Source organism: Grampus griseus (assembly GCF_964374135.1).
Source record: "Grampus griseus genome assembly, chromosome: 13".
Classification (NCBI taxonomy): domain Eukaryota; kingdom Metazoa; phylum Chordata; class Mammalia; order Artiodactyla; family Delphinidae; genus Grampus; species Grampus griseus.
Window position 1 is genome coordinate 8,249,901 of NC_139007.1, and position 27,840 is coordinate 8,277,740.

Consider the following 27,840-nt stretch of genomic DNA (forward strand, 5'->3'; position numbering starts at 1 on the left):
GAGAATAGAATATGAAAAAGAATATATATATACGTGTGTGTATAACTGAATCACTTCGTTGTACACCTGAAACTAACACAACATTGTAAATCAACCATACTTCAACAAAAAATGGTTATAAAATTAAAAAAACAAAACAACAAAAATATATAGTTAATAACTTTTAATTACAGTCAATTCAATGTGTCCTGGAAATAGTTGAAATATATAAAACCTGTAAATAAAATTATGACATATACTGGGTCACATGTTAATTTTAAAATATACAACTTCTCAAATCAATTCATCAAGCATTATTTATTTATTTATTTTAACATCTTTATTGAAGTATAATTGCTTTACAATGGTGTGTTAGTTTCTGCTTTATAACAAAGTGAATGTTATACATATACATATGTTCCCATATCTCTTCCCTCTTGCGTCTCCCTCCCTCCCACCCTCCCTATTCCACCCCTCTAGGTGGTCACAAACCACCTAGCTGATCTCCCTGTGCTACAAGCATTATTTTTGCCATTGATTTTGACATCTTTGGAGAGAGATTGGCAGGTATTTTAATATATAGGCAGTGAAGTGACAAAGTCCAAAATTCTCTGGAATAATTACACTTCCAATTACCCCTATTAGCACCACAGAGCACACTTTGTTGTTGTCACTTCTTAACGAAACAATGTGCCCTTTACACGTTCTCTACCTACATAAATGTTTAAAAATTATTTACGAAAAAATATTAAAAAGAGCTATGATAGCAACTCACATTTCAGTAAGTTCATATTTTTTATGGAATTCTGATAGGAAAGTGGCCACAAAGTTTCCTGAGACTCAGAGTTGAAGTTTACTCCTCATTGAGGATTAAAAACTAAAATTAGGGGAGGACACAGAGAAGCAATAAGGAAGTAAATAAAACTTAACCACAAAGTCCGTGAGTAGCATTTCTATGTGTTAGACCCCTGAAGGCAGTAGAATATAATAAGCATGGGTGAAAGGAGGAGAAACTAACAAAATAAATACAAGGTTTCTTTCTTCCCTATTCTTCTACTGTTTGCACCTAGAGCAAACGTTGGAGGTGGATTGCCGACTTGTCTGGAAAGACTGTTGAGAGGATGTGCGGACGAGCTTTCAGGAAAGTAGCTTTTCTTCCTATTTCAGATAATACTTTGACCAGCACCCTCTGGACCACATCTGCCCCCATCACTGCTACACATACGTCCGCTAAGCTGTGCCCTTTGACATACTCCCTTCCTGACGCCTGGAAGGCTGCCCCTGATTTCTCCGTGAATCTTTCAAGGCTCAGGTGGACTGTCCTCTCTGTTCTCCCCTTTCCGCTCCCTTCCCGCCAAAGCTGGTCATGATCACGTGCTGAGCAGGAAATGCTGAAGCTCACCAACTTTCAAGCTTCTCTCCGTCTTCCTTGGTGCCTGCTAAACACTTGCCTAGCTCCTTTCAGGTGAGCTCTTGGCCTTTTGATTTGATGGCCAATTGTACATGGATGGAAGGGTCAATGCTCCTTCTATGTGTGCTTCATAGAAGAGTCTCTCCTACAAAACTTCCCTCTTTCTGGCCCTTCTGACCTGAGAAGCCATGTATTGAAATTGGTGGGACCACAAGATGGGAGGAGTCTGTGTCCCCAGGTCACTGTTTGTCTTCTTCTGAGCCGGAAACCCCACTTTCTCCCCCATATCCTTTGTCCAATCAATTTTAAGTGCTATTCATTCTACCCCCATAACTCTCTATGTACCTGGAACTCTATGGTCTCTCTATCTCTGTAACTCTCTCTATACATCAATCTTCTCCCATCTTGATGGCCACCACTATAGTCTACACTACCAGCCTCTCTCTGGACCAGAGAAGTCACCCCTGCACTGGTCCCCTAGCATTCAAAGTAGTCCATGGTCATAGAGAACAGACTTGTGGTTGCCAAGGGGGAGGATGGGTGGGGGAGGGATAGACTGGGAGTGTGGGGTTAGCAGATGCAAACTATTATATACAGAATGGATAAACAACAAGGTCCTACTGTATAGCACAGGGAACTATATCCAATCTCCTGGGATAAACCATAATGGAAAAAAATATGAAAAAGGATGTATATATATTTATAACTAAATCATGCTGTACAGCAGAAATTAATATAACATTGTAAATATACTATGCTTCAATCAAATAAATTTTTAAAAAACATACAAAGTAGTCTGCGATCCATCCTGAATCAAGGGGATGAAATTCCAAAAATGCAAATCCAATCTGTGTAAAGCTCTTCAGCGATGATTTCCCACTGCCCTGAGGGTAAAGCTGGTTTTATTTGGCCGCGCAGGGCCTGTGCATTCATACCCCTCCAGTCTTCCCTCTTCCCACCCTCAGTGTAGGCCTCTGAGATCATAAATTTTTATTAGCTTTTGCTTTGTGCAAACTCTATGTAGCCTCTAGGCCTTCACACATGCCAAGTTTTTGCCTCAGTTCTGGCAAAATCTCAGTCATTCTTCAGATAAAATCTTAACTATCATTTCTTCGGGGATGTCTACCTGGTCTCCTAAACTACACTCCACCCAACATGTTCCTTGTACTGAGTTTATATCTTTAGTGTCTATACCATCCACTGTTACATCATCAGATCTTTGCACACTGCCTAGCACAAAGGAGAACAACGGAGCTTAATTATTTGAATTATTTTACTTATTAGACAGTGATGTAAACATTCTTTGCACATATCTTTCTTCCACTACTAAGTCCTTGAAATCATAGGCCAGGACTTTCATTGCTAGCGTAGTGCCTGGCACAGAATAGGTGTCTACAAGCACTGAGTGAATGAGTGAACGAATGAATTAGCAACAGGGGCGCCTGAGCTTGGTCCCGTGCTGAGAGCTGGGATGTGACAATTTAGTGCCATCAAGGCACCGCTGGTTCACAGAGAATCTTGAGAGCCACCATCCCTGCGTGGGCAAAAACACGCATCTTCTCCAGAGCTCTGAGCATCACATGCATAAAGAAGGAACTGCAACTAGAAGTGTTTGACTGTTCATGGGCTAGGTGTTTTCCTGCTCCTCTGAGAGAAGATGTTGGTGGAGAGAAGGGAAGGAAGAGAAAGCCTGCACTTTCTCGGTAGGAGTGGAGCTTCAGCGGAGCGTTGAGAATGAGGTGTGAGGAGAGAAGCTTTGGGACAGATACGAATAAAAGACAAGTGCGAAAGAATGGGGACGGAAGAACGAATTTTAAGAAGTTGTGGACTACAAATTCACGTGCAGTGAGGAGCACAGATGACCATTTCAAAAAATATTTAATTATTCTTGTTGTTGAGCTGTTTCTTTAAATGTAACTCCGTACCGACCTGGGGCCATGTAGAACTGAGAGATGTATTTAGCAAAGAAGAAGAAAAGTACTTTTTATTTATCTTCTCACACATCTACCGCATTTGATCTGCAATGGCATCTCATGAGTCGTTTGGGTAATCACTTTACTCATAGAAACTAAGACTCTGAGAAGCTAAGAAACTTAACCAAATTCACAGCCAGGACATGAAAAGATTGGACATCAGTCAGGTGTTCCAGCATTAATCCACACCCTCTGTGTTCTCCCCAACCTCCACGCTACCTCTGAAAAAAAGAGGACAGAATATTTTATTCCTTATTTTATAATTAAGGATTTAAAAATAAAAAAGAATGGATAACTGAAAGAATCACTAATTATGAAAGGAATCTTACAAAAATTCTTTATGTCCTTTGAATATTAAGTATATGTGCTTATTTACCAACAGGGGAACTGTTTTATTTAAGTACTTTTCCTCCAATAGGTTACAACAGTGACTGATTTTTTTAATTCATTCATTCAACAAGCATTTATGAGCATCTATGGATACCAGCCAGAAGACTAACATGCAAATAAACAGAGTCCCTGTCCTCCAGGAGTTCACTTATACTGGGCAAGAAGACGTCCTTATAGAAAATGAGAACCCAGTGGAGTTAAACGCACGGATAGAAAATAGACACAGAGTTATGGGAGCACAAGATGCATCATCTAATTCAATCTAGAAGTGGGATCAAGAAGGGCTTTCTAGAAAATGGCTTGAGATGTGTCTTACAGGTTGAAGAAACATTTCAGGCAGTGGGACCAACATAACTGTAGACTGTACACAAAGGGGCAGGACACAGTGTGTGTGTGTGTGTGTGTGTGTGTGTGTTTGATTTGACTACAATCAAGTGTATGTCTTGCTAAAGCATAACCACAAGGTAAGGAGCAGAGACAAATATGACCAAGATATGAAGGGTTTTGTATGTCATGTCAAGGTGCTCAGGCTTCACATAAGTACACAATGAGGGAGTCATTAAAGGGAATGTCATGGTGACATCTGCATTTAGATAAGGGACTCTGGCTGTTGGGTGAAAGGAGGATTAAAGAGCGGAAGACCAGAGGTATTTTATTTAATTATCTTTAATCCAGTTTATCCTATGAAGCAAAGATCAATCTAATTCATGTATTCATGAATGAAACAATGACAGTACAAATGAATAGCAACAAACTACAGGAATAGAACACAATGCAATTTTCTCACGTTATTGTGTTTACATGTATAGCATCTGAAGATGTTGAGACTTCAGATTCTAGACATGCATTTCAAGTTCCCAAGGTAAGGGTAAGCCATCAAATGATGGAAAAGAAATTAGTATTCAACAAGAAAATCATCATTATAAAAGGTAATTAACTGTATAATTCAGAAAGGGGGATTAAAAATGTGTTTCTGAAAATAACCAGCAAAGGAGAATTCATGAAAAAGATATGGAAACCCATGGCATGAGGCAGTGAGTGATCAAGGTTGACAGATGCGGGGGGTGGTCACTAAGTTTACATAGCATCTATACATTTGGGCCACATGATTGAAGGTTTTTATCTGAATAGATTTCTGTTTGTTAAAGAGAACCTTAGGATTCTAAAACAACAGAGGATTGAGAATCCAGCCAATGCTTGAAAACTAGAGGAGCAGAAGTAGTTGATATTATGGACAAATGTTTATTTCTCTTACATTTTTCATGCATAAAATGATGAATATAGATATACCTTGGATTTAAAGTCCTACAAGGAAATTGTACTACTATAGTTGGGATGGCAAATTGTTTTCCATTGATCAGTGTTTCCAGGACTCAGACAAGTAGGCAAGAGTGAAGATCAAACTGGAACTTTAAGGGCTAAGACTGAATTTCTGTAGATGGTATTAAGCATCTTTCTGAGTGATAATAGTTACTTTATTACAAAAAGTGATATTCTTGAAAATAATCCAAAAGAAGAAAAATTGGTGAACTATTTTTCCAAGTTGTGCCTCAAGGATAATTATAGCTCTACATTGCCTGCCAGGCTGTTATGAACGATAGACTATAAGGATACAGCAGCGTTCCCAGGGACTTCTCTCTTCACTTGTTCTGTGGCATCAGAGGCCTCAAAAAATATTTTTTCTTTGAAGATATGGCCAAAAGAAAAAAGCAGGTGTAAGATTTTTAAGGAAAAAGACATGTTCATTCAAAACGGATCTTTTAAAAATTCTGCTATCTCCAGCCATTCTGACCCCTTTATTCTTTTTTTTTTTAACATCTTTATTGGAGTATAATTGCTTTAAAATGGTGTGTTAGTTTCTGCTGTATAACAAAGTGTATCAGCTATATGTATACATATATCCCCATATCTCCTCCCTCTTGCGTCTCCCTCCCACCCTCCCTATCCCACCCCTCTAGGTGGTCACAAAGCACCGAGCTGATCTCCCCGTGCTATGCGGCTGCTTCCCACTAGCTATCTATTTTACATTTGGTAGTGTATATATATCCATGCCATTGCAGCTCTGTTTATAATAGCCAGGACATGGAAGCAACCTAAGTGTCCATAGACAGATGAATGGATAAAGAAGATGTGGCACATATATACAATGGAATATTACCTTTAAATATTCTTAAACTTCGCTGGAATAAGAATCTCTTGAAGAGCTTGTTGAATAAATATTCCTGGGCTCCACCCAAAAACTACTGAGTCAGATAATATGGGGTGTCTGATGGTTTCCTTCTGCTTTGTGAAGTGTAAAATGAGCAAACTTCTCTTCTGGGTGAATTATGGTGCAGCGCAATAAAGTGAGTTTTTAAAACTCCTGCCTTCTCCCCATAACTCATATTTCCTTCTTCAGTTTTGTTGATGTAATTTAGGGAAAGGAAAATCAGTACAAGTTGTATAGTCAAAAATGTATTAGTCATGGTAGTTTCAGTTAGTTAATTTCAAGTGTTGAATTTTTCAAGGAAGAAGATATAGTCATGGTATGGGGTTGGCCAAAAAGTTCGTTTGGGTTTTTCCATAAGATGTTACGGACTAATATTTGGATCTTTGCAATGATTATTATCTGAGACCTGCTTTCTGTAGAAATCTACATTTGAAGTGGCAGGAGTGGTCTTAAATCTGTAGCTTTGGATTGGAACTACAACTAAGCAGAGGGAAAATTCAAGAGATTTGTACAGTAAATAAAATTTGAAAAGATTGACACAGACACTTGGAGTTAAGAGAGGGAAATATCAAAAGATTAGTAAGCCTCTTGATTGCCAGATCTCTTTGTGGTGAAGGGGGTCTCCACTATGAACTGGACACAGCAAACTTCTGGGACCCTAGGAACTGTCACAGTTGACCAGTGATAGTCCAATTTCTCTACTTAAAGGGAGAGTTCTTTGGCTCAAGAACTGTCCTAAAGTGCCTTTAGTCTTTTGCATTTTGGATTCCACAATAATTACATGAAAATTGATTCATATATTAGTTTCTTTAAGGAAATTTCTTTATTTGTTCTTAGTAAAGAAAATGAGATGAGTTAAAGATTGCTATTGATTGTGTAGTTTGTTAGAATTGACTGTCTTCTTCAGTATCTTAGAGCTCCTTTCCCAAATAATGAGTAAATACAAATCAAAAATAAAAATTTCAAAACTTCACAGAAATTTAGAATTCTGGACCCCCTTTACTTACTTTTGAGAGATGCCCACATTTGGACACATGAAAATGAAGTTTATACAAATTTCTGTTCTTTCTCAGTGTATGTTCTTTGGAAAAGATTATATTTGTGTGATACTTGTAAGTTGGAGGAAATTGATTAACTATCAAAAGAGGTTTAAAAAGGCCATGACACACTTTCTAGAACATTCTGTCATGGCTTGTGGGTTATAGAACATCAAGCTTCCTTTCAGAATGAAAACTTTCATTTCCTGTATCAAAACAGCAGAGCACAGTACAGTGACTCCAGAGAGAAGCTTATAAAAAAATAGAAGTGTCTTTCTAAATGACTTCTAGAGCTCTCATAAGGAAATACATTATAAAATAAAAATGAAAATTTTCATAATCATAAATGCATTTTATTTTTATGTCTTACTAATACATTACTCCAGTGCATGTAAGAGCTTCACTATCACATGTTTGTTTTCTCTACATAGCTTACACAGAAGGTAAATGAAGAAATGGGCTGATGGAACACATAGGTAATACCAGTCTACATTAAACAGTGCATCATCTCCCCGAGTGATTTCCACTTCTTTATTCCTTAAATAAGGAGCAAGGTCATTTCACCCGAGTGTATTCTGGAGCACACTGGTTCACCCAGCTCCCTTCACTGGCCTAATCATATGATCCAGGATGTCATGCATGTATCTCCTTGGAGGTATACTTTAGGGATCAAAGTTTGTATTAGGTCAAGTCTCCTTATAACGCAAACACCAGGACAACAGCATTGACAGCTTGGAGGCAAGATATTGTGGGAAAATGTGGGGAGTCATACAAGGAGGATGAAAGAGTAGATGAGCTTAGAAGGTTGAGTGGAAGGGACAATCAGAGGAGGAAGAAGAAACATGGAATGACCAGCACTAAAAAGGTGAAGCTTGCAACCCTCACTGTCTTCTACCCTCACGAGACCCATAACTACCTCTGATACAATTGTATCAGCCTATCCCCAGAAGCACCTCACCTCTGGGCCTTGGCGTTCTTTAACGCATCCAGGAGTGTCCACAGGTACGTCCCTTTTCTGGAACAAGTATCCAAGTCAACTTGACTGTTGTCATCAGACTTGTCTTACCAAATTCTAGCATCCTTGGGCTTACACGTCTCCCAATTAACTTTCAAAATGGGGGATCAGATAAGGCCCAGCTCCACAAGCTCCGCTACACGTATCTCCTGGGTTTTTGAGATTTCAGGGGGAAATCTGGTAGAGCATCAACTTTACTTTCAGAGGAGGAAGCTAAACATTAATTAAATTATAAATTCATTAATCTAAGGATACATATATATGTTATTATATAATATCACATAATAAAACAAACAACTATATGAGGCTGTGGGATAAAATGTTTGCATACATTTTAAGGCAAAACAGAAAACTTTAAAACATTTAAATAAATAAAATTTAAATTGAGAATTTAAAAGGCTAAAACTAGAAAAAATGAGTTGAAAGCAGAATAACACACTGCGAAAAAAGATTAAAGTTGAAGAAAACACGAAACCAATAAAGGATAAAAGACTATAGAAAAATATATTAAAAGCAAGCAGATGGTATTAGTCCTTGGCAGAACTTAAGGTTGCTATCATTTGGTTTTTTTCTTAGTTTCACTGAGAATATATTTATTTTATTAAAGAAAGTTTCATATCTTCATTTGTTCTGTGTATGCTACTTTTGTTTTCATATTATATTTTATCCATTTTTCTCAATATCTAATTATATAAGATTTTTCTTTTATCTCTTCCTTCTCTTTTATCAATTAATTTTGTTTGTTCACATTATCTTGTTGGTTTAATTTCATTTTCTAAATGTTGCTGGTATGTAAAGATAGATATGATTTAATATCTAGCCATGTTGCTAAATTCTCTTGCAAATTAAAATAGCTTGTAGATTCTTTTGAATTTTCTGCATATACAAAATGTCTGGGAATAATAAAGATTTTTTTTTCAGATTCTTAGAATTAAAAATTTTTTTCCTAACCTTATTGCATTGACCAGGACCTTATGTATAACATTGTCAATTCTTTGACCTTTCTTTGAAACTTGTTCTATGGTTCAAATATACAGTTAATTTTGGAGTCAATATACTATGCATGTTTAAGAAAAATGCCAGTGTTGAAGACAGTGTTCTAAATATCTCAATTAAAACAAATTTCCTAATTTTGTTGTTCAAGTTTTCTATATCTTTTGGATTTGCCTGTTTCATCATTACTGAGAGAGATGCATTAAATCCTTCAACTATGATTTTGGATTTGTCTATTTTTTCTCTTTTAGTATTTAGCCATATTTCCATTATTTATATTGAGGCTAGATTATAATATTTATCTAAGTTTATAATTATTATTTTTATTGCTTTCTACACAATGTAAAAATTTTAGATCATTTTAATTCTTTCTAACCCTGTCCCACCTTTTGGGCTGTTTGTCATGTATTCTTATTCCACATATAGTTTAATCACACAGATGTTACTGACATTGTTACACAGACAATATGTTGATTTAGACTCACTCACACATTTAACTTCTCCATTGTTTTGAGTTCCCTCCTACACTGAACCAAGCTTTCACTTTGGTCCATTTCTCTTTTGTATGAAGAACTGTTTTTTGTCTTTGTTTTAGAGGAGTTCCATTGTAGAAGAACTTTCTCACCTCTTCTCAGTTTTGCTTTTATTTTTAAGAACATTTTTTGCAAACAGTTATTTTCTTTTACCCCTTTAAAGATATAATTCTATCTTCTGGCTTATATCATTGCTGTTGAGAAGTTAGTTTCAGTATCATTGTTGCTCATTGGAAGATAATATACCATTTTTGGTGACTGCTTTAAAGATCCTTTTTTGTCTTTGACTTTCAGTAGTTTAATTATAATGTACCTGTGCACCCATGTGTGATATCTATGTATGTATATATGTTTTATGTATGAATATATGCATCTATCTTTCATCTATCTATCTATCAGTCCATCCATCTTTGGAGTTGTAGAGATTCTTGAATCTTCAGCTGGATATACTCCATCATTTTGAAATGATTTTTGGTCATTATCTCTTTATATATTGCTTCTGCTATGATTCTCTGTCTCCTGTTCTTCTGGGATTTCAATTGTACATATGCTAAAAGTATGTGTCTCACATGTTTCTCAAGCTGTTTTTTGTATTTTCCATATTTTTTACTTTCCTTTAATCTGGACATTTTCTATTGACCTGTCTTATAGTTTGTTAGTCCTCTCTTCTGCTGTATCTAATCTGTCATTTAATTTTTTCTATTTCATTGTTTCTAAAAATCAGCTCTTGCATTTTACTAATTTTTATATTTTTTATAGATTTGATTTGATTATGTAATAGAGTCCAATATTAGGATAAAATTCTCCATCTTTTCAACTATTTTTCTGAACTTTTTAATTGTTATCTTAAAGTCCCTGTCACTTAGGTTCAATACCTTGACTAGCTGGACATATATTATTGCTTTTCTTTTATCTTGGCTTTTAATTATTTTGTCCTGTGTCTTGGCACTCCTAAAGGTATTTGATTGAAGGTTGACTAATATGTATGAATAATATTAGGGATATTTTCAGGCTTTTGTCACTGTTTTAATCCCCTGAGAGGATTTCCTTTGCTTTCTTACAGGCAGTTAGAAAACAGCAACCTGGATTGGAATTGGTCCAGCTCTGTGAGTTCTACTCTATCTCAGGTGTATTCTTATTCCTATGATGCTGTCCTTTCTGGCTCTTACCTGGAAATCTTGGCTGTTTATGAGGAGGAGGGGCATCTCTTCCTTGGTGCGCTCTGAACTCTAATTTTTGTCTGTTTAGTTTTTTGGTTTTTCCAAGAGCTTTGGTCATCTTTCCAGACACTTACGTATTACTTTCTTCTTGGCATCTTAGACTGCAGTCCCTATGCTGCTTGGAAGACCATGAATTTCTTCAGGCGGAACATGGTGCAGAGTCTTGGGCTCCCCTTCCCATGTTTTGTTTCTCTCTGGGATAACTACCCTGCAGTCTTGCCTGTCATCACAGTCCTGAACTCCAAGTTTGCTTCCCCAGACTTGGGAGACTTTCAAAATCTCATCTCAAGTACCTACATGCTAGTGGTCTCTTTCTGCTGTTCCTTTCTCAGCTTAAGAATCAGTAAATATTTCAAGTGGAAAAGTGCTACAAAATACAATGTTTACCTCAATGTGTTTCTCTTCTCTCTGAAATTTTAGTTTCTCAGGTCCTAACTCCTTTGGTATTTCATTGATGCCTTCAAATAGATGTTTTTGTGTTTTTGTCTAAATTTTCTAATTGTTCTTGGTGGGAGTATTGGTCATGTTATTCCACCAATTTGGAAATGGAAACCTTTATTATATTTTTTCTTTTTATATTTTCAGCTCTAAAATTTCCATTTGGTTCTTCTTTATACCTTCTGTTCCTTTGCTGAGCACTTCTATGTTTTTCATTTCTTTCAAGAGTGTTCATAAATGCTCATTTAAACATTTTTTATGATATTGGCTTTTTTAAAAATCCTGGTCAGATAATTCCAATATCTATGCCCCTGTGGTGTTGTCTCTTTTGGTTGTCTTTTCTCATTCAACTTGAGATTTTCCTGGTCCTTGGTATAAGAAGTTATTTTTATTGTATTTAGATGATGTTAATCGATCATACGAAACTAAAGATATTAGTTAGGTTCTACTTATACACACAGCCTCTGAAGACACCCAGCTTCAGGAGAGAGAAAGATGCTGCCTTGCTTTGCTCAGAGATGGATGCCCGTCAGGCTCTGCACACACTCATGGTCTCACAGACACCTGCCCGCCAGGATGAGGAGCCATGTCCTGACTGCCAGGTTGTGGTAGTAATCAGATCTCTGCTCACATAGTCCTGATGTCAGCTGCCACAGAAGACAGGGTGGGGACAGGCAGTTTTCCTGGCATGTGTCCGGTGTTGTCCAAAAGGCGATGCCCTACGTGGCCACTCCCTTCCAGTTCCTCTGGCTAAGGAAGCCAGGTTTATTTTATTTTTTGTTTGTTTGTTTTCAGTTTTTGTCTGCACTATTCTTTCAAGCTTACAAAATTTTCCATTGCCCAGGATGAGAAATCTAGGAGGCAGAAAAAACCCCAGAACTTGCCAGGTCATTCCCTGAGTCCCAAGGTCCCTAGAAAAGCTACCCCTTCTTTTCACCTGTCAGAATATTCTGATGTTTGTTTTATGTATTTCATCCAGAGTTTTTAGATGTAAGAGGCAGAGAGGAGTTGGGTGAAATATTTCTATTCTATCTTATCTGGAACTGGAAACACTCATTATCTTTTAATGCTTATCCTTCATTTAAACATGATTTTGCAAACTGTTAGCTGTCCAGCTTCATGCAGTGTGAAATTCTTACATCAGTCAAGTTCCGAGTGGGAAGGAGGAGTCAGGACAGAGTGGTACCCATGTCGATAAGACTCCGGCATCCCAGCTCATGCCCAGAGAACTGCGCCCCATTGACCAGCATCCTTTTGTTTCTTTTGTAAAATCAAGTTCACGGTCCTCATTTTTCTGAATATAAAATAAAGCTTTGTTCACTACAGTAAATTTTTAAAATTCCTATCATTTTATTTAAGGCTTCAAAATTGTGCTAGATCCCAATATCCAGGCACAAAATAATACTTTTTTATCTTGGTTTATTTCATTACATGATTCTAAAAATTACTTAATAATTTGCTTCATTCTAGTATTTCACCTCTTGATAGCCTCCTCATTAGAATGCAAACATGTTTACATATTTATTAAAATTAAACAATGGCAATAAATTCCTAGACTCCAGTTTCTTCTTGCTACCAACTCTCTGTTGTTCCACCTGCCTGCCAGTGGGTTGGGTGCTTTGTTCTCCACCATCCCCGGCCACTTCACAAGCTGTTGCTTCCCGGAGCTCTCTGTACCACCCTGACTGTGACCTCCACCAGGTCACTGACGGCCTCCGTGTTCCTAAATGCAGTGGGCACTTTCTAGCCTTTGCCTTGCTTGACCTCTGACCAGCATTTGATGACTATTTGACAATTCCTCCGTCTCTCCTTTTTCTGTTTTAAACAAAAGCAACATCTCTATTTTTTCCAAGATGACAATTTCTTTTCTCTCTTTTTACTATATCAGAAATACAAACTCATGCAAAACATTCAAATGATGCTTAAGGAAAATAAAATTTGCTTTTCTTACTAAGTCTCAGGGTACTTCTCCAGAAGAGGGCATCGTTAGGTTACTGCTTATAATTTCCTCAAATAGAAGCTTTATATTTCTCATGGTAATATTTTGATACACCTAAAATGTATTTTTAATTCATATTAAATGTATTTTAAAAAGCAATTTTGATGTATATTTAATGCATATTTATACATGTATATTTAATGTAATTTAATTTTTAATTAAATGTACTTTTAATTGCCTTTTGACAATCCCCCATCAGATGATGTCATCCCATGTCTTTTTTAAAATTTTCTATTTTTATTATTGATTTCTACTTCAGTATTATTGATATTATTTTAATCCAATACTATTCAACTTATTAATCCACGATTATTGATATTATTGATTTGTGATTACAAAATGTGACACGTATGATTTCAGACTTTTGTAATTTTTTGAGACATTTTAGGTTTAACACATAGACACTTTAGTTCTATGTCATAAGCAACCTTTTATGAATGTTCTGTGTGTTTCTTTTTTTAATTTTTTTTTATATTGGAATATAGTTGATTAACAGTGATGTGTTAGTTACAGGTGTAAGCAAAGTGATTCAGTTATACCCATACAAGTATCCATTCTTTTTCAAATTCTTTTCCCATTTAGGTTATTACAGAATACTGAGCCATCCCATGTCTTAAGAGAGTAAAGGAGAGAACTAAAAAAAATGATTCACCAGTTTTCTGAGTTTCAAAATAGGCTATTGAAACTCATGTTAGAGAAATCATTTTGCCAAAATAAGTTTTTGAGTTCTGAGTTACACTATTTGAGTTATTTGAATTACAATACCTCGGAGATATTGCAGATTCAGTTCAAAACCGCTGCCATAAGGTAAAAATTGCAATAAATTAAGTCACGAGAATTTTTTGGTTTCTCAGTGCATATGAAAATTATGTTTACACTATACTGTAGTCCATTAAGTGTGCAATAGCATTGTGTCTAAAAATACAATGTACATACCTTAATTAAAAATACTTTATTGCTAAAAAATTCTAATCATTATCAGACAATGCGGGGTTGCCGCAGATCTTCAATTTGTAAAACCTGCAATATCTGGGAAGTATAATAAAGTGAAGTGCAATAGAACAAGGTATGCCCTCTTTCAGTGTTTTCTATCTCACATAAGGGGCATCCCCATCTACACATCTGTGTGACTCATAAAGCCAGAAGTCAGCCGGGCAGCTTGTTCCCACTCATCCCTGTACCCCATTCATTACGGAGCCCTATTAATTGTGTTTCCTAAACATCACGAGGTTAGTACAGTTTTTCCTGTCCTGTCTAAACTACTAGTATCTCTTGTCTGGATTTCTTACTACTGCAGACACTATTCTAATGAGTCCACACCTAAAACTTCTCTCTCCATAGCTAAGCGGCTTACTTCAAAACGACTTCCTCATTTACAGCTAGCCTACCCTTTCAGAGGGAGAATATCATCTTCAGGTCTCCTTTAGAAACTCTTCAGAGATTTTTCACTACTTTAAGAATGGAGGAAAAATAGACCAAATCATGGCTTCCAGAGCCCTCACTCACTCCGCTGTGGTCAGGACACAGGCACCCATGCCACTTGACTTCCTGCGGGTTCCTCAAATGTTTATTCTTAGATACTTTATCTTTTCTGATTTTTTATTATACATTCTGATAATTTTTTATTTTTTAATTTCCTAAATCTTCTTATTGTCTTGTTACTTTCTAGAAATGATGTCCTGTAATTTTCAAATATAAAATTATATCATTTTTAAATAATAATAATTGTGTTTCCTACTTTACAATATTTATTCTTCCTGCTTTTTTCCCCTTGTTTAACTGCAGTGGTTAATACTCTTGGAACAATACAGCGTGAGGTCGTAAAGACAGCAGGCATTTCTCCCAATTTTCTAGTGCTGTGTCATTAACCATCTTCCTGATTGTATTTTTGATTTTCTCTCTCTCTTTTGCAAAAGTCACCTCTGTTCCTAATGACTTTTTAAAATTCCACGCTAGTTTCATTTCACATGTATCCTGTGAAAAGGGGAAAAGTCCCCCTTACTGGATAGTTTGAGTAGATCCCTTTTCTTTGAAGTGAGAAAAAAAGAAAATTTAAACAATAAATATTTTCACTTGAAGTCCCATAAATCTCCTTTAATAGTTGAATATATTCAATATGGATAATGTCAATTTATTAAATTAACAGTTTATTGCTATTTATTCAAAATGTTTGCTTTTTTATTAAAAGCTCTCTATAATATGCATTTTTGTACTTAAAACATCTTTGTGTGTACTTTAAATGATTATGTCAAGGTATATTCTTAGAAATGACATTCTGGATCAAACATATGACATTTTTTCAAAGGCTATTGATAAAATAGCCCAATTCTCTAAACTGCTTTCAGGAAGATTTCTAACAATTAATACTTCCGTTAAAGTAGGCTTAATTTTCAAGCTTTTCCTGCAATTAAAGGAGGTAAACCCCTTGGGAAGAGACGGTTCTGGGCTGCTGAGTCTGCTGGCGGCTTGCATTTGGTCCCAGATTTGTACCTCCTGCCCTGCCCCCTCTGTTCTCTGGTCACACATGTGTAATGATGCCCAGAGGTCAGGCCACGTGAGGATGCTGCGATGCACTTATGGAACCTGTAGGCCCAGAAGAGCTGGCTCACTCCTGGTACGGTAACTACAATATTGGTGTCATTATTTCTATTCCTATTTGCTTTGGGCACAAATGACTGCCAGTTCTGGCAAAGCAGAACCTATCTTCCACTGCCAACATGTTCTACTAATGATCACTGCAAAAATGCCAACTGTAGAGACAGAGGGAAAGATTTTTCTGATTTTCTTGCCTTTAGGGACGGAAGGAAGAAAAAGTCCTCAGTGAATGTGCATTGGGAGCCAATCACATAGAAGTCCCTCTGTCTCTGTCTCCGTTCCTTCTGCCCAAAGCTCCCCGAGCTCTCTGCTCAGGGTAGATTTCCCCCATTTCTTCTCTAAGCAGGTTTTTCTGCTTAAACTATGGATCACATCCTCATTACCCTCAGAAACGGTGTGGGCTGCCTCGTTAGAGTCATGTGAAAATAGGAGAGAAGTGCTAGCTTCCCTTCTCCTAAACCACTCTGCTTGCTTGCATTCTTTGAAATATCTGGAAGCTCAGCCGGGAGAGTCAGGGCTTCAGACAGTCTCCATTTCGTGGTCTCTGTTCCCTGGAAGGGGCTCTGGTCAGGACCACAATCAGGGAGCCAGAACAACGTTCATCCCGGGACAAGGCAGCTGCTTCTCTGGAGCAGCCTGCAAATGGGAGTAAGAAGGTTAATTGCACACATTGCCCATGGAGGGTTCCCTCCATGCTAGAGGCCTTAGATAAATGGTCTTCAATTCTTACAGCTTTCCCAGATGGCTCTTTCGTTTTCTATCTTTAGGTGAGAAAACCAAGGCTCAGAGAGTTTAAGTGGTTTCCCAAGGCCACACAGCTAAAGCTGACAAAGCCAAGGTTTGATTCTAGACTGTCTGGGGCATCACTCAGGCTCTTTCTCCAGGAAGCACTTTGCCACTCTCCTCATGGCACTTTGCTGGAGCAGAGGGAGTGTCCTACCCCATATTAGAGGTCAACACACATAGAGGGAAGTGTGGAGATCCATGGTTGGGACCCTGGATGATGGTGCTGGGAAAGAGGACTGATGTTTAAATTCAACTAGCGAGGGCTTCCCTGGTGGCGCAGTGGTTGAGAGTCTGCATCTGCCGATGCAGGGGACACGGGTTCGTGCCCCGGTCCGGGAAGATCCCACATGCCGCGGAGCGGCTGGGCCCGTGAGCCATGGCCGCTGAGCCTGCGCGTCCAGAGCCTGTGCTCCGCAACGGGAGAGGCCACAACAGTGAGAGGCCCGCGTGCCGCAAAAAAAAAAAAAAAAAAAAAAAAAAAAAAAAATCAACTAGCGATTCTAACATGAGCCAAGTTCCTTAGGCTCAAAGCTGACTGTGAAGACCCCACAGTAAAGCTCTACACTGCTCTGCTTTCCCGCTGGCCCAGTGGCTTTCTTGTCCCCTGTTCCAGGCTGGGAATGACTTAGGGCACTGCTCAGACTGCAATCAGATCAGGTCTGTTCACAAAACTTTACGATTTTCCATCACCTGAAGGCTTAATCCCAAACTCCCTAACATAGCAAATTAAGTTATTACCTTTCCCTACTCCTCACCCCTCCCCCACCAGCCCCCCCGCGGTCGCCTTATTCTACGTAAGCTGAGTTATCAGGAGTCCCTTGGCAACCCTTCCTTGCCCAGGTCTCTAAGGCACTGCGTGCACTCCTGTTCTGCCAGGCACTTCCTCCCTCATTCAGTTTACCTTTACTCCACATCTACCTCCCCAAACTCAGTGACTTAAAAGTCACCTCCTCTCAGAAGTCCCCCCTGACTGATCACCTTCATTTTCTCCCAAATGTTGTGTTCCTTCTCGGTTGCTCTAGTCTTCCATCCTGACCATTCTCAGCAGACATCCTGTGGAGAGATGATTTTGTTTACTTGAATCTTCTCTGACTGGACTATGGCCTCCTTGGGAACCTGTCTTGCCCAACAACACATACAAGGCAGTAATAAATACTGAACACAAAGAACCAGGCAAAGGTTAACTTAGGTTCTCTGGAAATATCTAGAGTCTTACCTTCCTTGGTTCAGAGAGGTGAAGTCTTTCTGGATGACCACTTTTCCTGCAAAGGAATAATTAATGTGGAATCAGTTCAACTTCAAGTACTTATTGAACTTCCACTGCAAAGTCCTTGTGGAGAGCTATTTCTCCAAGGTAAATAGAAACACTGTTTATCAAAAAATGGGGCCTCAATAAACAATGTTACAAGCTCAAGCTTTTGAAAGAAGATTTTGCTTCATGTGGTGTGTACACACAATGGAATATTACTCAGCCATTAAAAAAAGAATGAAATAATGCCATTTTCAGCAAATGGATGGACCTAGATATCATCATGCTAAGTGAAGTAAGTCAGAGAAAGATGAATATCATATGATATCCCTTATATGTGGAATCTAAAATATGATACAGATGAACTTATTTACAAAACAGAAACAGACTCACAGACATAGAAAACAAACTCATGTTACCAAAAGGGAAAGGTGGAGAGGGATAAATTAAGAGTTTGGGATTAACATATACACACTACTATATATAAAATAGGTAACCAACAAGGACCTGCTGTATAGCACGGGGAACTATAGTCAATATCTTATAATAACCTATAATGGAAAAGAGTCTGAAAAAGAATATATACATATATGTATAACTGAATCAGCTTGCTGTACACCTGAAACTAACACAACATTTTAAATCAACTGCATCCAATAAAAGTTTTTAAAAACAGAATTTGCTTCAAATGAAGTGAACTGCATATGCCAATTTGATCACATGCAGTGGTTTATAGCATAAACTGAAGCCCTGAGCCATTCTGTAGACTGACATGTCCTGGGATACCAGACGCAAGGGGGGAAGCTGGTGTCCTTGGGAGGAGTCTAATATCTACTTAAAATGAGACAAACATTGGAAAACAATTTGCTTTACTTTGGCCTCAGATATGTTCTTTTTTATATATTTTTTCCTTGTGGAGTTAGTTAGAGAAAGAGTAAAGAGTAGAATTTGTTTAATGAAAACGTTCAGGGGAACCTGAACTTAGCATGTAAATACAGTCATTTCATGATGCCTAATTCACTGGCAATATTACTGTGTCCTGTCATAGGTTTAACTTAGGTGATTTAAAAAGTGGAGGGCCACTGTATTATTTTATACAAAATATCAAATAGAAGTGGCTGAACTACAGAGAAAGTCTGGGTTTTCAGTGTGTGCACTGCCAGACTCTATGGTCCCCAGTGGCATGCAGTGTATACACCCAGAGCAAAGACAAGAGCAGTAACAGATCAAGTGATTCTCACACATTCACAGGGAGTCTGTTCATTCACCTAATTCATAATGTCATTTCCTTTACAAGAGTACTTTTTTCCCCCATTTCATATGTTTATTTATTAATAGATCTTTATTGGAGTATAATTGCTTTACAATACTTAGCTTCTGCTGCACAATAAAGTGAATCAGCCATATGCATACATATATCCCCATATCCCCTCCTTCTTGCGTCTCCCTCCCACCCTCCTTATCCCACCCCTCTAGGTGGTCACAAAGCACCGAGCTGATCTCCCTGTGCTATGCAGCTGCTTCCCACTAGCTAACTATTTTACATTTAGTAGTGTATATATGTCGAGGCTACTCTCACTTCGCCCCAGCTTCGCCATCCCACCCCATGTCATCAAGTCCATTTTCTATGTCTACCTCTTTATTCCTGCCCTGCAACTAGGTTCATCAGTACCACACTTTTTTTTTTTTTAGATTCCATATATATGTGTTAGCATATGGTATTTGTTTTTCTCTTTCTGACTTACTTCACTCTGTATGACAGACTCTAGGTCCATCCACCTCATTACAAATAACTTAATTTTGTTTCTTTTTATGGCTGAGTAATATTCCATTGTATATATGTGCCACATCTTCTTTATCCATTCATCTGTCGATGGACACTTAGGTTGCTTCCATGTACTGGCTATTGTACATAGAGCTGCAATGAACATTGTGGCACATGACTCTTTTTGAATTATGGTTTTCTCGGGGTATATGCCCAGTAGTGGGATTTCTGGGTCATATTGTAGTTCTATATTTAGTTTTTTAAGGAACCCCCATACTGTTTCCCATAGTGGCTGTATGAATTTACATTCTCACCAACAGTGCAGGAGTGTTCCCTTTTCTCCACACCCTCTTCAGCATTTATTTTTTGTTGATTTTTTTGATGATGGCATTCTGACTGGTGTGAGGTAATACCTCATTGTAGTTTTGATTTGCATTTCTCTAATAATTAGTGATGTTGAGCATCTTTTCATGTGTCTCTTGGCCATATGTATGTCTTCCTTGGTGAAATGTCTATTTAGGTCTTCTGCCCATTTTTTAACTGGATTGTTTATTTTTTTGATATTGAGCTCCATGAGCTGTCTGTATATTTTGGAGATTGAGCAAAAGACTGGTACTCAGAAAACTATAAAACACTGATGAAAGAAATCAAAGATGACACAAACATATGGAGAAATATACCATGTCCTTGGACTGGAAGAATCAATATTGTGAAATGACTATACTACCCAAAGCAATGTACAGATTCAATGCAATCCCTATCAAACTACCAATGGCATTCTTCACAGAATTAGAACAAAAAAATGTACAATCGGTATGGAAAAACAAAAGACCCCGAATAGCCAAAGCAATCTTGAGAAAGAAAAATGGAGTTGGAGAAATCAGGCTCCCTGACTTCAAACTATACCACAAAGCTACAGTAATCAAGAGAGTATGGTACTTGCACAAAAACAGAAATATAGATCAATGATACAAGATAGAATGCCCATAGATAAACCCACGCACATATGGGCACCTAATTTATGACAAAGGAGGCAAGAACAATACAATACAAAGGAGAAAAGACAGCCTCTTCAATAAGTGGTGCTGGGAAAACTGGACAGCTACATGTAAGAGAATGAAATTAGAACACTACCTAACATCATACAAAAGATAAGCTCCAAATGGATTAAAGACTTAAATGTAAGACCAGACACTAAAAGACTCTTAGAGAAAAACATAGGAAAAACACTCTGTGACATAAACCACAGCAAGATCTTTTTTGACCCATTTCCTAGAGTAATGGAAGTAAAAACAAAATTAAACAAATGGGACTTATTAAACTTAAAACTTTTGCACAGCAAAGGAAACCATAAACAAGACAAAAAGACAACCCTCAGAATGGGAGAAAATATTTGTAAATGAAACAACAGACAAAGGATTAATCTCCAAAATATACAAGAGTATTTTAAGGATCCCTCTTTTAAAACAAAACAGCTTAATTCCTTAATACATTGTATGTACACTTTTCATTTCAGAATAATTTTCAAATGTTGACAGACTAAACCAAATATATATGGATTATTTGTACAAATATTTCACATTTGAGAGTTTTAATAAAAATAGAGTAGATAGGGCTTCCCTGGTCGCGCAGTGGTTGAGAGTCTGCCTGCCAATGCAGGGGACACGGGTTCGTGCCCCGGTCTGGGAAGATCCCACATGCCGCGGAGTGGCTGGGCCCATGAGCCATGGACACTGAGCCTGAGCGTCCAGAGCCTGTGCTCTGCAATGGGAGAGGCCACAACAGTGAGAAGCCTGTGTACAGCAAAAAAAAAAAAAAAAAAAAAAAAAAAATAGAGTAGATAGACGTGATCAGTGTGATAAAAGAATAGGCAACCCTGACTAAAGTTAAGGAACTTCATTCTAAATGGCTTAACCTTTTAAAAACAATGCCCCACTGGCCTAAATGGATTTTACAGAGCTTAACTTTCTGCAGTTGGCATTAGGAGCTCAAGCTTCTTCTATCTGTTTATCAACTGTAACACTTTACTATTAGATATGTCTTTGAACTGCACAGTACCGTCATCCCTGTACCTTAAAAGTCACAAGTCAACTTCTGTATACAGGAAAATTCACCTCCCACTTAACCAGCTACCAGACTTAAAAGATACACTGTAAGCAGCTTTTGGCATAAAAGAACTCTCTGCAGGAGGCCCCTTTGTCTTGTTGCTAATCTTAACCAGGCACACCCATGCTCTACTCATCTCCTGCCCTAGCACACCTTTCAAATCTTTGATCACACAATACCTTGCTTAACTTGTTGGTTCTTTCAGTACATCAAAGAAGTAGAACTGAAGAGTAAGGAATTAACAGATGACCAGATCTCTTCCCTAGCTTCCCCTTCAGTAATGTCATGAACAAACTGGGTGAACAAGATAGCATCTAGGAGGTGGATTAAAACAGATCTTGCTGCAACTTATGTCACAGAGTGTCCTGCCTATGTTTTCCTCTGAGAGTTATATAGTGTCCAGCCTTATATTTAGGTCTATAATCCATTTTTAGTTTATTTTTGTTTAGGGTGTTAGGGAGTGCTCTAACTTCATTTTTTTACATGTACCTGTCCAGTTTTTCTGGCACCACTTATTGAAGAGGCTGTCTTTTCTCCATTGTATATTCTTGCCTCCTTGGTCATAGATTAGGTGCCCATAGGTGTGTGGGCTTATCTCTAGGCTTTCTATCCTGTTTCATTGATCCATATTTCTGTTTTTGTGCCGGTACCATACTCTCTTGATTACTGTAGCTTTGTAGTATAGTCTGAAGTAAGGGAGACTGATTCCTCCAACACTGTCTTTCTTTCTCAAGATTGCTTTGGATATTTGGGGTCTTTTGTGTTTCCATACATATTGTAAAATTTTTTGTTCTAATTCTGAAAAATGCCATTGGTAATTTGATAGGGATTGCACTGAATCTGTAGATTGCTTTGTGTAGTACAGTCATTTTCACAACGTTGATTCTTCCAATCCAAGAACTTGGTATATCTCTCCATCTGTTTGTGTCATCTTTGATTTCTTCCATCATTATCTTAGTGTTTTCTGAGTACACGTTTTTTGCCTCCTTAGCTAGGTTTATTCCTAGGTATTTCATTCTTTTTGATGCAATGGCAAATGTGATCATTGCCTTAATTTCTCTTTCTGATCTTTAATTGCTAGTGTATAAGAATGCAAGAGATTTCTGTATATTAATTTTGTATCTTCCAACTTTACCAAATTCACTGATGAACTCTAGTAGTTTTCTAGTAGCATCTTTAGGGTTTTTCTATGTATAGTATCATGTCATCTGCAAACAGTAACAGTTTTACTTCTTCTTTTCCCATTTGGATTTCTTTTATTTCTTTTTCTTCTCTGATTGCCATGGCTAGGACTTCCAAAACTGTGAGTATTAAAAATAAAACCAAAAATAAACAAATGTGATCTAATTAAACCTAAAAGCTTTTGCACAGCAAAGAAAACAATAAACAAAACAAAAAGACAACCCTCAGAATAGGAGAAAATATTTGCAAGTGAAGCAACCAACAAGGGATTAATCTCCAAAATTTACAAACAGCTCATGTAGCTCAATATCAAAAAAACAAACAACCTAATAAAAAAATGGATGGAAGGTCTAAATAGGCATATCTTCAAAGAAGACATACAGATGGCCAAAAAGCACATGAAAAGATTCTCAACATCACTAATCATAGAAATGCAAATCAAAATTACAATGAGGTAAAACCTCACACCAGCCATAATGGTCATGATCAAAAATCTACAAACAATAAATGCTGGAGCGGATATGGAGAAAATGGAACCCTCCTACACTGTAGGTGGGAATGTAAATTGTTACATCCACTATGGAGAACAGTATGGAGGTTCCTTAAAAAACTAAAACTAGAGCTACCATATGATCCAGCAATCCCACTCCTGAGCATATACTCAAGAAAACCATAATTCTAAAAGGTACATGCACCCCAATGTATGTCCATTGCAGCACTATTTACAATATCCAGGACATGGAAGCAATCTAAATGTCCATCAGCAGTGGAATGGATGAAGAAGATGTGGTACATATATACAATGGAATATTACTCAGCAATAAAAAAGAACAAATGCCATTTGCAACAACATGGATGGACCTAGAGACTGTCATACTGAATGAAGTAAGTCTGACACAGAAAGACAAACATCATATGATATCACTTATATGTAGAATCTAAAAACAATGGTACAAATAAACTTATTTACAGAACAGAAGTAGAGTCACAGATGTAAAAACCAAACTTATGGTTACCAGGGGATGGGGGGCTGGTAAATTGGGAGATTAGGATTGACACATGCACACTACTATATATAAAATAGATAACTAATAAGAACCTACTCTATTGCACAGTGAACTCTACTCAGTACTCTGTAATGGCCTATATGGGAAAAGAATCTAAAATAAGAGTGGATATATATATATATATATAACTGATTCATTTTACTGAAATGAAACTAACACAACATTGTAAGTCAACTATATTCCAATAAAAAGTAAAATAAAACAAAACCCAAAAAATGAGAAAGTACAAACATGCAAAAAACTTTTTAATCCAGGTATTTCCCTGTAGTGCCCACTTAATGTGTACATACAAAAACATATGCATTTTCTCTTTTCATTTGATACAATTTTGTGGGCATGCCGTATTTTCATGTCAGTAAATATATTCTCATATAATTTAAAATAAAAATAGTATCTACAGAAAAATCACAAGAAGTTGACAAGGCTGCACACAAGTCTGTACACAGTGGGGGATGGTTAAAACTCTGACCCTCTATCTCAATGATTAACTGAGATTACTTCCCTTTTTCCATTTAAAAACTTTCTCATGGCGGAGCAGCATCTTCGGTGGTGGTTTTTGGGGGATGCTGAGTCCACCATCTCCCCAGATTGTGAACATTCTGATTAAAGGCAACTTTCTTTTCTACCAACATTTGCAAGTACTGATTTTTTTAAGCGGCCAGCAGGTGTACCTGATTCGATAACAATGCTTTGGATGAGAAGTGCTCCAATGGGGTCAGCTTCTACCCAGATTCATCATGCAGTCCTGGTCAAAAGGCTTATTAAGGGAGGGGAACCCCTCTTGTAAGAGGGTTTCATGGTGTGACTGACACCTCCAGAAGGAACTCATGATATATGTTTACTTGCTTAAGGGGAACCAGGCATAAATGTGGTAAGATTGGGAAAGCACCCATTTATTGTACAATTGTAGTTTCAGCTTTTTCCTTGAACTTCAAGAACTAATGCCTTGTCTCTATAATGCTTATATCAAGTCTTATGTTCTTGTAAACCTTCATTTCTAAATATCACAAAACTGTCTTACGTAATGCTTTTTAAAATAAAATATTAAAAAAATCATGCTTTGTACTTGAATTTATTTACATGATGAAGCTTCATTAAGCCTACCTTACATAGTTAGTATTCCTGATTAAACATTTGAAATTTGAAAAGATGAAGATTTTAGCCTTTCTCCCCCTTGGGGGCTTTTAATTTGGTAAACTGTTTACTGTTTCATTAGGTAAGCCATCTAATCAGATACCCATTGTAGTTATAGAAATTACTAAGTTTAATGATTCAGGAATCCCCCTGAAGAGAAATTAATAACTAAACCAAATAATCTAAATTGATTAATTTTGCATGTTTCATAACAGCTCTTGGAACCATAATATTAAAACTGTCACTTAAGTATTATCTATTAATTCATTTTGTGTACATTCCAGTATCCAAAAGCAATTCCACAAATGCAATTTACCAGTTCATTCTTTTTAAAAAATTGCTTTTGTCTTTGTCCTTTGGGGACTTTTATCTTTGATAATGCAAAATCATTACATAAACCTCATAACAAAATCAAGAATTATTTCCAATACGAGGGCTATCTCTTTGATTCTTGAATTATACACTGAAGCACTGTACACATTGCACTGACTTTTGTCAGGTAGTCCACACAGGCCATCTCACAAGGAATAAAGATGTTAAGCATTGCAAAATATACGTGAGGCAAAAAATATGTCCTTGAGGAGCTTATAATCCATGATTTAGAGAAGATAATGTATAAAATACTTTTTGAATATTATGTGGCAGGTCTTTGTGATTAAAATACAAAATATAATTTATACATTCAAAAGAATATTGTCATTCAAAGGGCTACTTTGGCAAACTATCTATTAAGTCTGCTGACATTGCCACAGCATAACAATTTTGGAATGCTGTCATTTGGATTTGCTTTCAGGGAAAGTTACAAAAACATAAGAATACTTATCTCTTATTGACACACTTTTTAAAAAGCCCTGAAAATGTTATTAGCCAGTTTGATGGACAACTTTCACTAACTTTTGGTGTTTTAAGATTACATTCTCACCCTGAGAACATTAAAATTATATACATGCCCAAGCATATGAGAGCCATTCCAATAAAGACGTTACCAATATAGGGTTACTTTAACAAAAATGTATGATTTTTTAAGGTGACAAATTTGAAGACATTGATGACTTGTAGTGTATTTGTTTAATGCATATTTATAATATTTGCATTAAATGTACATACATTTATACAATATGTGCATATTTATATGATACAGTGTTATGGGATATCAGATGAATGCAATTTAGATAGTAGAAGGAAGGGACAGGGCATTCCTGAGAGAGAAAAAAGGAAAGAATAAAGAAAATAGTGGAAGGAACTAAATGATGGGTCCAACCACAGGGAAGAGACCAGTGAACACTTCAAAAATGAATGGAAAGTAATGGTGACACATTTGATAAAGAAGGCAAAAAGAATGGAAAATATAAAACTGAAAGATTTCTAGTTTCTCATTATAGAATGAGAGGTGTTGACTTCAAAGGAAAGTGGTGCTTTTGTATTTAGAAACATGGAATTAATTTTAAATCTAGACAAGACCTTAGATATTATCTTGTTAGAACTGTCCTCCTTTTCAGAAAACAAATAGAGAAGGTATTTGACCAAAAGCACGAAGACCACCAAGAGAGCCAATACTTGATAATATTTCCTATTTGGAATAGGTGTGTGTCTTTCAGAGGACAGAAGACATTCTAAAAGAGGGTGTGGTGATTTGAGGTAACCTAAAAAGTTGGATAGGAGAGGCTATATTCCTAGAGAGGTGAAGGTAGAAACTCAGAGCCTCATGACTTTCCGAGGGAAGGAGAGTGAGTAACCAGTCAGAGAGAGACCAAGAACTGCCAAGTTTACTGGAGAAGAAGGTGTTGGTCAAGGGGTCAGAAAAGGAACTTTCTTATTTTAAATTTTTAAAAATAGTTTAAAAAGTTAAGAACATATACATACATTTAATAATAATAATATATAAAATAAAAATATTAAAAATAATAATTCTGTAATATGAATGAAATTGAATTTCTAATTTAAAAACTCCCAGTAGAGAAAACTCCAGGCCCAGATAGTTCCACTGATAGTTTCTATCAATGTTTACAAAGGAATTAATACCAGTTCTACACAACCTGTTTTAGAAAATATAAGAGAAAGGGGCACATCCTTAATTCATGTTATGAAACTAGCATTACCCTGATATCAAAACCAGACAGACACATTACGAAAAAGGAAAAATAAAGATGAATATCCTTCATGAATAGAGGTAAAAGTTCTTAAATATTAACAAGTAGAATTCAGCAATATGTAATATATAGTACATAATATTAATAATATAGTATGCAATAAGAATTATTTACCATAAACAAGAGAGGTTTATCATAGTTATGCAAGACTGTTCCACTGTCAAAGAATAGATCAATCAGTGTAATCTACCATATTAATAGGCTAAAGAAGAAAAATCACATGATCATATGAATCAGTGCAGCAAAAGCATTTGACAAAATCCAACACACATTTTTGACAAAAATCTCAATAAAATAGGCATAGAGGAGAATTTCTTCAACTTGATAAAGAACATCTACAAAACCCTACAGTTAACATGTACTTAACAGTGAAAGACTGGATATTTTCTACCTACAATCAAGAAGGCGGCAAGATGTTCATGTTACAAACTTATTCAACATAATACTAGTAGATATGGCCAGGGCAATAACTTAAGAAAATTAAATAGAAGACATACAACTCAGAAAAAAAGAAATAAAACTATCCCTATTTGCAGATAGCATATTATCTACATAGGAAATCACAAAGAATGTAAAAAAAAGCTCCTAAATTTTGGCTGTAACTTTAAA